A 13,727-nucleotide genomic window follows, 5' to 3' on the forward strand; every position below is an offset into this window, starting at 1 on the left:
CCCCATTGATGGTCTATGGCTTACTGCAAGTATGTTTTCCATCGATGACAGCACCCGATGTTGAGAAATCATCTGTGGTGACAGTCTTATGGCTGAAGTCTTCGTATGCGCAGCACTCATCCACCGATGGTAAAAAAACTACCGACCATCGATGGTGCAGGGCTGCTTCGATGGTCGTCGCGTTATAACTGGGAAGCTGTGGGGCGTGGCCAGCTAGAACACAACAGCCGGGGGCGGAGTCACACGTGTGGTGGGCGGGGTCACTCGGGCGGGATAGTTGCAGAGCGGAGAGTTCGGACTCAGAGTTCCGGCGACGACCGGGGGGAGGTGAGTAACGGGCTGCAGAGCCTCTCACCTCTCTGTGTGCACCGTGCAGAGCAGTGCCTGTGTACATGTACAGGTTCCCCGTGCAGAGCCTGTGTGTATATAAATATGCAGGGGATCCCTGTGCAGAGCATTGTGTATGTGTCTGTGTAGAGGTACCTGAGCAGAGCATTGTGTGTGTGTAGAGGTACCCGAGCAGAGCAGTGTGTGTGTCTGTGTTGAGGTACCTGAGCAGAGCATTGTGTGTGTGTAGAGGTACCCGAGCAGAGCATTGTGTATGTGTCTGTGTAGAGGTACCTGAGCAGAGCATTGTGTGTGTGTAGAGGTACCCGAGCAGAGCAGTGTGTGTGTCTGTGTTGAGGTACCTGAGCAGAGCATTGTGTGTGTGTAGAGGTACCCGAGCAGAGCATTGTGTGTGTCTGTGTAGAGGTACCTGAGCAGAGCATTGTGTGTCTGTAGAGGTTCCCTATGCAGAGTATTGGCACAGTTGTGTGTGTCTGTCTGTGTTTACAATGCAGAGCTTTGTGAATATTCAGATGTACTTGTTCCCTGTGCAGAGCATTTTGTGTCTAGAGGTTTCCTTGCAGAGCAATGCAATTATGTATACGTAGAAGTTCACCATGCAAACCCTTGTGTGTGTGCATACAGTATGTAGAGGTACCCGAGCAGAGCATTGTGTGTCAGTAGAGGTACCCGAGCAGAGCATTGTGTCAGAGTTACCCGAGCAGAGTATTGTGTGCCTGTGTAGAGGTACCCGAGCAGAGCATTGTGTGTGTCTGTAGAGGTAGCAGAGCATTGTGTCAGAGGTACCCGAGCAGAGCATTTTGTGTGTGTGTGCCTGTGTAGAGGTACCCGAGCAGAGCATTGTGTGTGCCTGTGTAGAGGTACCCGAGTAGAGCATTTTGTGTGTCTGTAGAGGTACCCGAGCAGAGCATTTTGTGTCTGTAGAGGTACCCGAGCAGAGCATTTTGTGTGTCTGTAGAGGTACCCGAGCAGAGCATTGTGTGTGCCTGTGTAGAGGTACCCGAGCAGAGCATTTTGTGTGTCTGTAGAGGTACCCGAGCAGAGCATTTTGTGTCTGTAGAGGTACCCGAGCAGAGCATTTTGTGTGTCTGTAGAGGTACCCGAGCAGAGCATTGTGTGTGCCTGTGTAGAGGTACCCGAGCAGAGCATTTTGTGTGTCTGTAGAGGTACCCGAGCAGAGCATTTTGTGTCTGTAGAGGTACCCGAGCAGAGCATTTTGTGTCTGTAGAGGTACCCGAGCAGAGCATTTTGTGTCTGTAGAGGTACCCGAGCAGAGCATTTTGTGTCTGTAGAGGTACCCGAGCAGAGCATTGTGTGTGCCTGTGTAGAGGTACCCGAGCAGAGCATTTTGTGTGTCTGTAGAGGTACCCGAGCAGAGCATTTTGTGTCTGTAGAGGTACCCGAGCAGAGCATTTTGTGTGTCTGTAGAGGTACCCGAGCAGAGCATTGTGTGTGCCTGTGTAGAGGTACCCGAGCAGAGCATTGTGTGTGCCTGTGTAGAGGTACCCGAGCAGAGCATTTTGTGTGTCTGTAGAGGTAACCGAGCAGAGCATTGTGTGTGTGCCTGTGTAGAGGTACCCGAGCAGAGCATTGTGTGTGCCTGTGTAGAGGTACCCGAGCAGAGCATTGTGTGTGTGCCTGTGTAGAGGTACCCGAGCAGAGCATTGTGTGTGTGCCTGTGTAGAGGTAACCGAGCAGAGCAGTGTGTGTGCCTGTGTAGAGGTAACCGAGCAGAGCAGTGTGTGTGCCTGTGTAGAGGTAACCGAGCAGAGCATTGTGTGTAGAGGTACCCGAGCAGAGCATTGTGTGTGCCTGTGTAGAGGTACCCGAGCAGAGCATTGTGTGTGCCTGTGTAGAGGTACCCGAGCAGAGCATTGTGTGCCTGTGTAGAGGTACCCGAGCAGAGCATTTTGTGTGTCAGTAGAGGTACCCGAGCAGAGCATTGTGTGACTGTGTAGAGGTACCCGAGCAGAGCATTGTGTGTGCCTGTGTAGAGGTACCCGAGTAGAGCATTTTGTGTGTCTGTAGAGGTACCCGAGCAGAGCATTTTGTGTCTGTAGGGGTACCCGAGCAGAGCATTTTGTGTGTCTGTAGAGGTACCCGAGCAGAGCATTGTGTGTGCCTGTGTAGAGGTACCCGAGCAGAGCATTTTGTGTGTCTGTAGAGGTACCCGAGCAGAGCATTTTGTGTCTGTAGAGGTACCCGAGCAGAGCATTTTGTGTCTGTAGAGGTACCCGAGCAGAGCATTTTGTGTCTGTAGAGGTACCCGAGCAGAGCATTTTGTGTCTGTAGAGGTACCCGAGCAGAGCATTGTGTGTGCCTGTGTAGAGGTACCCGAGCAGAGCATTTTGTGTGTCTGTAGAGGTACCCGAGCAGAGCATTTTGTGTCTGTAGAGGTACCCGAGCAGAGCATTTTGTGTGTCTGTAGAGGTACCCGAGCAGAGCATTGTGTGTGCCTGTGTAGAGGTACCCGATCAGAGCATTGTGTGTGCCTGTGTAGAGGTACCCGAGCAGAGCATTTTGTGTGTCTGTAGAGGTAACCGAGCAGAGCATTGTGTGTGTGCCTGTGTAGAGGTACCCGAGCAGAGCATTGTGTGTGCCTGTGTAGAGGTACCCGAGCAGAGCATTGTGTGTGTGCCTGTGTAGAGGTACCCGAGCAGAGCATTGTGTGTGTGCCTGTGTAGAGGTAACCGAGCAGAGCAGTGTGTGTGCCTGTGTAGAGGTAACCGAGCAGAGCAGTGTGTGTGCCTGTGTAGAGGTAACCGAGCAGAGCATTGTGTGTAGAGGTACCCGAGCAGAGCATTGTGTGTGCCTGTGTAGAGGTACCCGAGCAGAGCATTGTGTGTGCCTGTGTAGAGGTACCCGAGCAGAGCATTGTGTGCCTGTGTAGAGGTACCCGAGCAGAGCATTTTGTGTGTCAGTAGAGGTACCCGAGCAGAGCATTGTGTGACTGTGTAGAGGTACCCGAGCAGAGCATTGTGTGTGCCTGTGTAGAGGTACCCGAGTAGAGCATTTTGTGTGTCTGTAGAGGTACCCGAGCAGAGCATTTTGTGTCTGTAGGGGTACCCGAGCAGAGCATTTTGTGTGTCTGTAGAGGTACCCGAGCAGAGCATTGTGTGTGCCTGTGTAGAGGTACCCGAGCAGAGCATTTTGTGTGTCTGTAGAGGTACCCGAGCAGAGCATTTTGTGTCTGTAGAGGTACCCGAGCAGAGCATTTTGTGTCTGTAGAGGTACCCGAGCAGAGCATTTTGTGTCTGTAGAGGTACCCGAGCAGAGCATTTTGTGTCTGTAGAGGTACCCGAGCAGAGCATTGTGTGTGTCTGTAGAGGTACCCGAGCAGAGCATTTTGTGTCTGTAGAGGTACCCGAGCAGAGCATTTTGTGTGTCTGTAGAGGTACCCGAGCAGAGCATTGTGTGTGCCTGTGTAGAGGTACCCGAGCAGAGCATTGTGTGTGCCTGTGTAGAGGTACCCGAGCAGAGCATTTTGTGTGTCTGTAGAGGTAACCGAGCAGAGCATTGTGTGTGTGCCTGTGTAGAGGTACCCGAGCAGAGCATTGTGTGTGCCTGTGTAGAGGTACCCGAGCAGAGCATTGTGTGTGTGCCTGTGTAGAGGTACCCGAGCAGAGCATTGTGTGTGTGCCTGTGTAGAGGTACCCGAGCAGAGCATTGTGTGTGTGCCTGTGTAGAGGTAACCGAGCAGAGCAGTGTGTGTGCCTGTGTAGAGGTAACCGAGCAGAGCAGTGTGTGTGCCTGTGTAGAGGTAACCGAGCAGAGCATTGTGTGTAGAGGTACCCGAGCAGAGCACTGTGTGTGTCTGTAGAGGTACCCGAGCAGAGCATTGTGTGTAGAGGTACCCGAGCAGAGCACTGTGTGTGTCTGTAGAGGTACCCGAGCAGAGCATTGTGTGTGTGTGTGCCTGTGTAGAGGTACCCGAGCAGAGCATTTTGTGTGTCTGTAGAGGTAGCATAGCATTGTGTCAGAGGTACCCGAGCAGAGCATTTTGTGTCTGTAGAGGTACCTGAGCAGAGCATTTTGTGTGTCTGTAGAGATACCCGAGCAGAGCATTTTGTGTGTCTGTAGAGATACCCGAGCAGAGCATTTTGTGTGTCTGTAGAGGTACCCGAGCAGAGCATTTTGTGTGTCTGTAGAGGTACCCGAGCAGAGCATTGTGTGTGCCTGTGTAGAGGTACCCGAGCAGAGCATTGTGTGTGCCTGTGTAGAGGTACCCGAGTAGAGCATTTTTTGTGTCTGTAGAGGTACCCGAGCAGAGCATTTTGTGTCTGTAGGGGTACCCGAGCAGAGCATTTTGTGTGTCTGTAGAGGTAGCAGAGCATTGTGTCAGAGGTACCCGAGCAGAGCATTGTGTGACTGTGTAGAGGTTACCCGAGCAGAGCATTGTGTGTGCCTGTGTAGAGGTACCCGAGTAGAGCATTTTTTGTGTCTGTAGAGGTACCCGAGCAGAGCATTTTGTGTCTGTAGGGGTACCCGAGCAGAGCATTTTGTGTGTCTGTAGAGGTACCCGAGCAGAGCATTGTGTGTGCCTGTGTAGAGGTACCCGAGCAGAGCATTTTGTGTGTCTGTAGAGGTACCCGAGCAGAGCATTTTGTGTCTGTAGAGGTACCCGAGCAGAGCATTTTGTGTCTGTAGAGGTACCCGAGCAGAGCATTTTGTGTCTGTAGAGGTACCCGTGCAGAGCATTGTGTGTGCCTGTGTAGAGGTACCCGAGCAGAGCATTGTGTGTAGAGGTACCCGAGCAGAGCATTGTGTGTGTTTGTGTAGAGGTACCCGAGCAGAGCATTGTGTCAGAGGTACCCGAGCAGAGCATTGTGTGTGTGCGCCTGTGTAGAGGTACCCGAGCAGAGCATTGTGTGTGTCTGTGTAGAGGTACCTGAGCAGAGCATTGTGTGTCTGTAGAGGTTCCCTATGCAGAGTATTGGCACAGTTGTGTGTGTCTGTCTGTGTTTACCATGCAGAGCTTTGTGAATATTCAGATGTACTTGTTCCCTGTGCAGAGCATTTTGTGTCTAGAGGTTTCCATGCAGAGCAATGCAATTATGTATACGTAGAAGTTCACCATGCAAACCCTTGTGTGTGTGCATACAGTATGTAGAGGTACCCGAGCAGAGCATTGTGTGTAGAGGTACCCGAGCAGAGCATTTTGTGTCAGTAGAGGTACCTGAGCAGAGCATTTTGTGTGTCTGTAGAGGTACCCGAGCAGAGCATTGTGTGTGCCTGTGTAGAGGTACCCGAGCAGAGCATTTTGTGTCTGTAGAGGTACCCGAGCAGAGCATTTTGTGTCTGTAGAGGTACCCGAGCAGAGCATTGTGTGTGCCTGTGTAGAGGTACCCGAGCAGAGCATTTTGTGTGTCTGTAGAGGTACCCGAGCAGAGCATTTTGTGTGTCTGTAGAGGTACCCGAGCAGAGCATTTTGTGTGTCTGTAGAGGTACCCGAGCAGAGCATTGTGTGTGTCTGTAGAGGTACCCGAGCAGAGCATTGTGTGTGCCTGTGTAGAGGTACCCGATCAGAGCATTGTGTGTGCCTGTGTAGAGGTACCCGAGCAGAGCATTGCGTGTGTGCCTGTGTAGAGGTACCGGAGCAGAGCATTGTGTGTGTGCCTGTGTAGAGGTAACTGAGCAGAGCAGTGTGTGTGCCTGTGTAGAGGTAACCGAGCAGAGCAGTGTGTGTGCCTGTGTAGAGGTAACCGAGCAGAGCATTGTGTGTGCCTGTGTAGAGGTACCCGAGCCGAGCATTGTGTGTGCCTGTGTAGAGGTACCCGAGCAGAGCATTGTGTGTGTGTGCGCGCCTGTGTAGAGGTACCCGAGCAGAGCATTGTGTGTAGAGGTACCCGAGCAGAACATTGTGTGTGTTTGTGTAGAGGTACCCGAGCAGAGCATTGTGTCAGAGGTACCCGAGCAGAGCATTGTGTGTGTGCGCCTGTGTAGAGGTACCCGAGCAGAGCATTGTGTGCCTGTGTAGAGGTACCCGAGCAGAGCATTGTGTCAGAGGTACCCGAGCAGAGCATTGTGTGTGTAGAGGTACCCGAGCAGAGCATTGTGTGTGTCTGTGTTGAGGTACCCGAGCAGAGCATTGTGTGTGTCTGTGTTGAGGTACCCGAGCAGAGCATTGTGTGTGTCTGTGTAGAGGTACCTGAGCAGAGCATTGTGTGTCTGTAGAGGTTCCCTATGCAGAGTATTGGCACAGTTGTGTGTGTCTGTCTGTGTTTACCATGCAGAGCTTTGTGAATATTCAGATGTACTTGTTCCCTGTGCAGAGCATTTTGTGTCTAGAGGTTTCCATGCAGAGCAATGCAATTATGTATACGTAGAAGTTCACCATGCAAACCCTTGTGTGTGTGCATACAGTATGTAGAGGTACCCGAGCAGAGCATTGTGTGTAGAGGTACCCGAGCAGAGCATTGTGTGTGTGCCTGTGTAGAGGTACCCGAGCAGAGCATTTTGTGTGTCTGTAGAGGTACCCGAGCAGAGCATTTTGTGTCAGTAGAGGTACCCGAGCAGAGCATTTTGTGTGTCTGTAGAGGTACCCGAGCAGAGCATTGTGTGTGCCTGTGTAGAGGTACCCGAGCAGAGCATTGTGTGTGCCTGTGTAGAGGTACCCGAGCAGAGCATTTTGTGTGTCTGTAGAGATACCCGAGCAGAGCATTTTGTGTGTCTGTAGAGGTACCCAAGCAGAGCATTGTGTGTGCCTGTGTAGAGGTACCCGAGCAGAGCATTTTGTGTGTCTGTAGAGGTAGCAGAGCATTGTGTCAGAGGTACCCGAGCAGAGCATTTTGTGTGTGTGTGACTGTGTAGAGGTACCCGAGCAGAGCATTGTGTGACTGTGTAGAGGTACCCGAGCAGAGCATTGTGTGTGCCTGTGTAGAGGTACCCGAGTAGAGCATTTTGTGTGTCTGTAGAGGTACCCGAGCAGAGCATTTTGTGTCTGTAGGGGTACCCGAGCAGAACATTTTGTGTGTCTGTAGAGGTACCCGAGCAGAGCATTGTGTGTGCCTGTGTAGAGGTACCCGAGCAGAGCATTTTGTGTGTCTGTAGAGGTACCCGAGCAGAGCATTTTGTGTCTGTAGAGGTACCCGAGCAGAGCATTTTGTGTCTGTAGAGGTACCCGAGCAGAGCATTTTGTGTCTGTAGAGGTACCCGAGCAGAGCATTGTGTGTGCCTGTGTAGAGGTACCCGAGCAGAGCATTTTGTGTGTCTGTAGAGGTACCCGAGCAGAGCATTTTGTGTCTGTAGAGGTACCCGAGCAGAGCATTTTGTGTCTGTAGAGATACCCGAGCAGAGCATTGTGTGTGCCTGTGTAGAGGTACCCGATCAGAGCATTGTTGTGCCTGTGTAGAGGTACCCGAGCAGAGCATTTTGTGTGTCTGTAGAGGTAACCGAGCAGAGCATTGTGTGTGTGCCTGTGTAGAGGTACCCGAGCAGAGCATTGTGTGTGCCTGTGTAGAGGTACCCGAGCAGAGCATTGTGTGTGTGCCTGTGTAGAGGTACCCGAGCAGAGCATTGTGTGTGTGCCTGTGTAGAGGTAACCGAGCAGAGCAGTGTGTGTGCCTGTGTAGAGGTAACCGAGCAGAGCAGTGTGTGTGCCTGTGTAGAGGTAACCGAGCAGAGCAGTGTGTGTGCCTGTGTAGAGGTAACCGAGCAGAGCAGTGTGTGTGCCTGTGTAGAGGTAACCGAGCAGAGCAGTGTGTGTGCCTGTGCAGAGGTACCCGAGCCGAGCATTGTGTGTGCCTGTGTAGAGGTACCCGAGCAGAGCATTGTGTGTGTGTGCGCGCCTGTGTAGAGGTACCCGAGCAGAGCATTGTGTGTAGAGGTACCCGAGCAGAGCATTGTGTGTGTTTGTGTAGAGGTACCCGAGCAGAGCATTGTGTCAGAGGTACCCGAGCAGAGCATTGTGTGTGTGCGCCTGTGTAGAGGTACCCGAGCAGAGCATTGTGTGCCTGTGTAGAGGTACCCGAGCAGAGCATTGTGTGTGCCTGTGCAGAGGTACCCGAGCAGAGCATTGTGTCAGAGGTACCCGAGCAGAGCATTGTGTGTGTAGAGGTACCCGAGCAGAGCATTGTGTGTGTCTGTGTTGAGGTACCCGAGCAGAGCATTGTGTGTGTCTGTGTAGAGGTACCTGAGCAGAGCATTGTGTGTCTGTAGAGGTTCCATATGCAGAGTATTGGCACAGTTGTGTGTGTCTGTCTGTGTTTACCATGCAGAGCTTTGTGTATATTCATATGTACTTGTTCCCTGTGCAGAGCATTTTGTGTCTAGAGGTTCCCATGCAGAGCAATGAAATTATGTATACGTAGAAGTTCACCGTGCAAACCCTTGTGTGTGTGCATACAGTATGTAGAGGTACCTGAGCAGAGCCTTGTGTGTGCCTATATATAAAGAGGTACCTATGTGTGCTGCGCCTGTGCATATCTGGAGGTCAGCCATGCAGAGCATCATGCCCCTGTGCATATATGCCATGCAGAGCGTCTTGTGCACATCTGGTGGTCGACAACAAAGCATTATGCAGTTGTGGATATTTGGAAGCCTGCCATGCAGAGCGTCCTGCGCATATCTGGAGGTCAGCCAGCAGAGCGTCCTGCACATTTCTGGAGGTCAGCCAGTAGAGCGTCCTGCGCATATCTGGAGGTCAGCCTCGCAGAGTATATTGCGCCTGTGCATATCCTGAGATCAGCCATGCAGAGCGTCCTGCGCATATCTGGAAGTCTGCCATGCAGAGCGTCCTGTGCCGGTGCTTATCTGGTGGTCAGCTAGGGGAGTGTCCTACATCTGCGCATGTCTGGAGGCCTGCCATGCAGAGCGCCCTGCGCATGTCTGGAGGCCTGCCATGCAGAGCGCCCTGCGCATGTCTGGAGGCCTGCCATGCAGAGCGCCCTGCGCATGTCTGGAGGCCTGCCATGCAGAGCGCCCTGCGCATGTCTGGAGGCCTGCCATGCAGAGCGCCCTGCGCATGTCTGGAGGCCTGCCATGCAGAGCGCCCTGCGCATGTCTGGAGGCCTGCCATGCAGAGCGCCCTGCGCATGTCTGGAGGCCTGCCATGCAGAGCGCCCTGCGCATGTCTGGAGGCCTGCCATGCAGAGCAATATGCAGTTGTGCGTATCTGGAGGTCAGCCATGCAGAGCGTCCTGTGCCTGTCCATATTTGGAGGTCAGCCATGCAGAGCATTTTGCAGCCCACACCCCCTCCTCTATGCGGGATCCCATCATGGCTGCCCCTAGTTAGGAGATGACCTTCCCGTACACCTACCCCTCAGAAAAAATGCTTTTCTATATCCTAAACCCCCCAATCACAGATCGGAAGGATTCCATGTAGCTAATTCTGCGCCTTCCGTTTATCTGCAAAGCTCTCTCTGATGGGCCACTCCTTCACAATGTGCTTCCTGAGGACCTACCCCTCTCTCTGATGGGCCAGTCCTTCACAATATGCTTCCCGAGGACCTACCCCTCTCTCTGATGGGCCAGTCCTTCACAATGTACTTCCCGAGGACCTACCCCTCTCTCTGATGGGCCAGTCCTTCACAATGTACTTCCCGAGGACCTACCCCTCTCTGATGGGCCAGTCCTTCACAATATGCTTCCCGAGGACCTACCCCTCTCTCTGATGGGCCAGTCCTTCACAATGTGCTTCCCGATGATCTACCCCTCTCTCTGATGGGCCAGTCCTTCACAATGTGCTTCCCGAGGACCTACCCCTCTCTGATGGGCCAGTCCTTCACAATGTGCTTCCTGAGGACCTACCCCTCTCTCTGATGGGCCAGTCCTTCACAATATGCTTCCCGAGGACCTACCCCTCTGATGGGCCAGTCCTTCACAATATGCTTCCCGAGGACCTACCCCTTTCTCTGATGGGCCAGTCCTTCACAATGTGTTTCCCGAGCACCTACCCCTCTCTCTGTTGGGCCAGTCCTTCACAGTGTACTTCCCGAGGACCTACCCCTCTCTCTGATGGGCCAGTCCTTCACAATGTACTTCCCGAGGACCTACCTCTCTCTGATGGGCCAGTCCTTCACAATATGCTTCCCGACGACCTACCCCTCTGATGGGCCAGTCCTTCACAATGTGCTTCCCGACGACCTACCCCTCTCTCTGATGGGCCAGTCCTTCACAATATGCTTCCCGAGGACCTACCCCTCTCTCTAATGGGCCAGTCCTTCACAATGTGCTTCCTGAGGACCTACCCCTCTCTGATGGGCCAGTCCTTCACAATGTGCTTCCCGAGGACCTACCCCTCTCTCTGATGGGCCAGTCCTTCACAATGTGCTTCCCGAGGACCTACCCCTCTCTCTGATGGGCCAGTCCTTCACAATGTGCTTCCCGAGGACCTACCCCTCTCTCTGATGGGCCAGTCCTTCACAATGTGCTTCCCGAGGACCTACCCCTCTCTCTGATGGGCCAGTCCTTCACAATGTGCTTCCCGAGGACCTACCCCTCTCTCTGATGGGCCAGTCCTTCACAATGTGTTTCCCGAGCACCTACCCCTCTCTCTGATGGGCCAGTCCTTCACAATGTGTTTCCCGAGCACCTACCCCTCTCTCTGTTGGGCCAGTCCTTTACAATGTACTTCCCGAGGACCTATCCCTCTCTCTGATGGGCCAGTCCTTCACAATGTACTTCCCGAGGACCTACCCCTCTCTCTGATGGGCCAGTCCTTCACAATGTGCTTCCCGAGGACCTACCCCTCTCTCTGATGGGCCAGTCCTTCACAATGTGCTTCCCGAGGACCTACCCCTCTCTCTGATGGGCCAGTCCTTCACAATGTGTTTCCCGAGCACCTACCCCTCTCTCTGTTGGGCCAGTCCTTTACAATGTACTTCCCGAGGACCTATCCCTCTCTCTGATGGGCCAGTCCTTCACAATGTAATGCTGCTGTGTTGTGCGGCTATAACATAAGCACAGAAAACAACAATAACTGCCGACCCAGCAATTGCTTACAAATCAGCACATCTTACCGGATTTACAGACAGTTACTTACCTACCTACCGGTCGAGCCACTGATAACGATGGTTTTCTGTTCCCATTATGTAATAACACGGACTTTAAACTCTGTTTAGAAGAACTGAAGAATAATCTCCATTCAGTGATATTCAGAAACCCTAGTTCATCCATCAATCCATTTACATCTTTGCAGGGAACCTCACTTTGCTCAATTTAAGTGTTCGGGACAGTAACTGGCATGGTAAATGTAGAGGGACCAGCCGCTGGCTCAGGTGACTCTTACTCTGCTGTCTGAATGGTGATTTTCCCCAGTTATGCTTCCGGCGACTCTGTATTTCAACCCTGCAGTCAACTAGAGTTGAACTCAGGAACTTGCAGGGTTGAAGTGCAGTGTGAACAGGCCCTACCCGAGTTATCCAACCCGGGACTCCGCAAACACCACTAATGCCCCTTGTACACTGAATTAAAAATCCCAAGTTGATGCACATGAACGCGCATCAACCCAGGATTGTTTTCGGTGTAAACGGATCAACCCGGGTCCAGTGACCCGGGGATCCGACATGGCTGGCTTCCAGGGTTGAGCACGGGTCATTCCCGTGTCACCCTTGCTGTGTAAATGGCGCGACCCTGGTCTCGATGAACCGGGTCGCGCCGAAATCCGTCCGATTGGCTCGGCTTCAGTGGCGCTTGGAGATGACATCATCTCCAAGTGTCCACTGCCAGGCCGACCAGAACGGAGCAGCGCACCCCTTCCATGCCTCCGGGCCGCTTTGGAGTAAGGTAAGGGGGTCGCGGAGGGGGAGGGAGGGTAAGAAGTGCTGCTCACCTGCACTGGAGAGCCGGGTCAGTGCTCCGGTGTGAACAGTGCCTGGGTCGGCACTGCAGTGTAAAAGGGGGTCTGTCCCAGGTTGGAAACGTGTTCCAAATCCCGGGTCAGACCCAGGACTTTGGTGTAAAAGGGGTATGATTGGATGTTCCTGGGTCTCACTTGATGACCCGGAACTTTGGTGTAAAAGGGGTATGATTGGATGTTCCTGGGTCTCGCTTGATGACCCAGGACTTTGGTGTAAAAGGGGTATGATTGGATGTTCCTTGGTCTCACTTGATGACCCGGGACTTTGGTGTAAAAGGGGTATGATTGGATGTTCCTGGGTCTCACTTGATGACCCGGAACTTTGGTGTAAAAGGGGTATGATTGGATGTTCCTGGGTCTCACTTGATGACCCGGGGCTTTGGTGTAAAAGGGGTATGATTGGGTGTTCCTTGGTTTCACTTGATGACCCGGAACTTTGGTGTAAAAGGGGTATGATTGGATGTTCCTTGGTCTCACTTGATGACCCGGAACTTTGGTGTAAAAGGGGTATGATTGGATGTTCCTGGGTCTCACTTGATGACCCGGAACTTTGGTGTAAAAGGGGTATGATTGGATGTTCCTTGGTTTCACTTGATGACCCGGAACTTTGGTGTAAAAGGGGTATGATTGGATGTTCCTTGGTCTCACTTGATGACCTGGAACTTTGGTGTAAAAGGGGTATGATTGGATGTTCCTGGGTCTCACTTGATGACCCGGAACTTTGGTGTAAAAGGGGTATGATTGGATGTTCCTGGGTCTCACTTGATGATGTCAGCATCCAAGCACACAGGCAGCACACTGCAGACAATAGCAGAGGCAGCAGTCTGAAAGGGGTTAATACCACATACTGTCATTACAGTGATGGCATAAAGGAGTGATGAGTGACCTGTACACTACACAGCACTAATGCACAAACACTCAGTGATAATCTATCAGCCATGACCCCTGCAATGCTGGGAGCAGTCCCCACCCCTCCCTTGTGTTCCCTTTTGTCATCTTATCTTTTGTGAGCCTGAAAAGGTCAATTTTTAATGACATCCATAGAGTTTTACATTGCTGACCCGGGTTCAGTGTGAACAGAGCCAACCTGGGAATAACCTTGGTCGATGGTGCAGTGTGAGAGGTGTCTGACCCGGGTCACAGCTGGGTTGGACCCACGTTGCCGAGTTTGTGATGTGAAAGGGGTATTAGTCACCTAGTTGGCTGGTTGGAATAATCGGCCAGTGTGTGGGAGCAAACGATAATTGTTCGATAACTTCCACACGCTGAGAATCTGCAATAAACCGTCGGTCCAATTAGTTGAGAAAAATCAAACGGTAGATTTTCCAACTAGTTTCCTGATGATCGCTGTGAGTGATAATCAGGTAGACATCGGTCAGCAGTGTACGCCTACTCTTTTCATACTTTGCATTCTGGCTCCGGCCAGCAAATGTAGAACATTTGCAGCCCGGTCTCTCTTGCCGAACCTCCGCCCCCCCCCCCCCCCCCATGCTCTCTGGGGTTGCATGTTCGCCCCTGGGAGCAGTAGCTGGTGTCGGGAGCCTCGTGTCGTTGGCCAGTCAGTGAGCTCGCCTGGCTTG

At 52.4% G+C, this 13,727-nt stretch overlaps 1 protein-coding gene across 4 annotated transcripts in view; it reads left to right on the forward strand.

Annotated features, from left to right (window-relative positions):
• Window positions 1-248: 248 nt before the first annotated feature.
• The window catches only part of LOC148442408 (PC-esterase domain-containing protein 1A-like), a 62,546-nt gene continuing 49,067 nt past the window's right edge, over window positions 249-13,727 (forward strand). For 3 of the 4 annotated variants that reach the window (XM_088463968.1, XM_088463970.1, XM_088463971.1), the window contains exon 1: window positions 249-327. The gene's annotated coding sequence lies outside the window, so the exon portion shown is untranslated. The remainder of the gene's footprint in view (window positions 328-13,727) is intronic. The other variant, XM_088463969.1, reaches the window with a different exon arrangement.

The sequence above is a fragment of the Taudactylus pleione genome, unplaced genomic scaffold (assembly GCF_031769625.1).
Source record: "Taudactylus pleione unplaced genomic scaffold, aTauple2 ptg001536l, whole genome shotgun sequence".
NCBI lineage: Eukaryota > Metazoa > Chordata > Amphibia > Anura > Myobatrachidae > Taudactylus > Taudactylus pleione.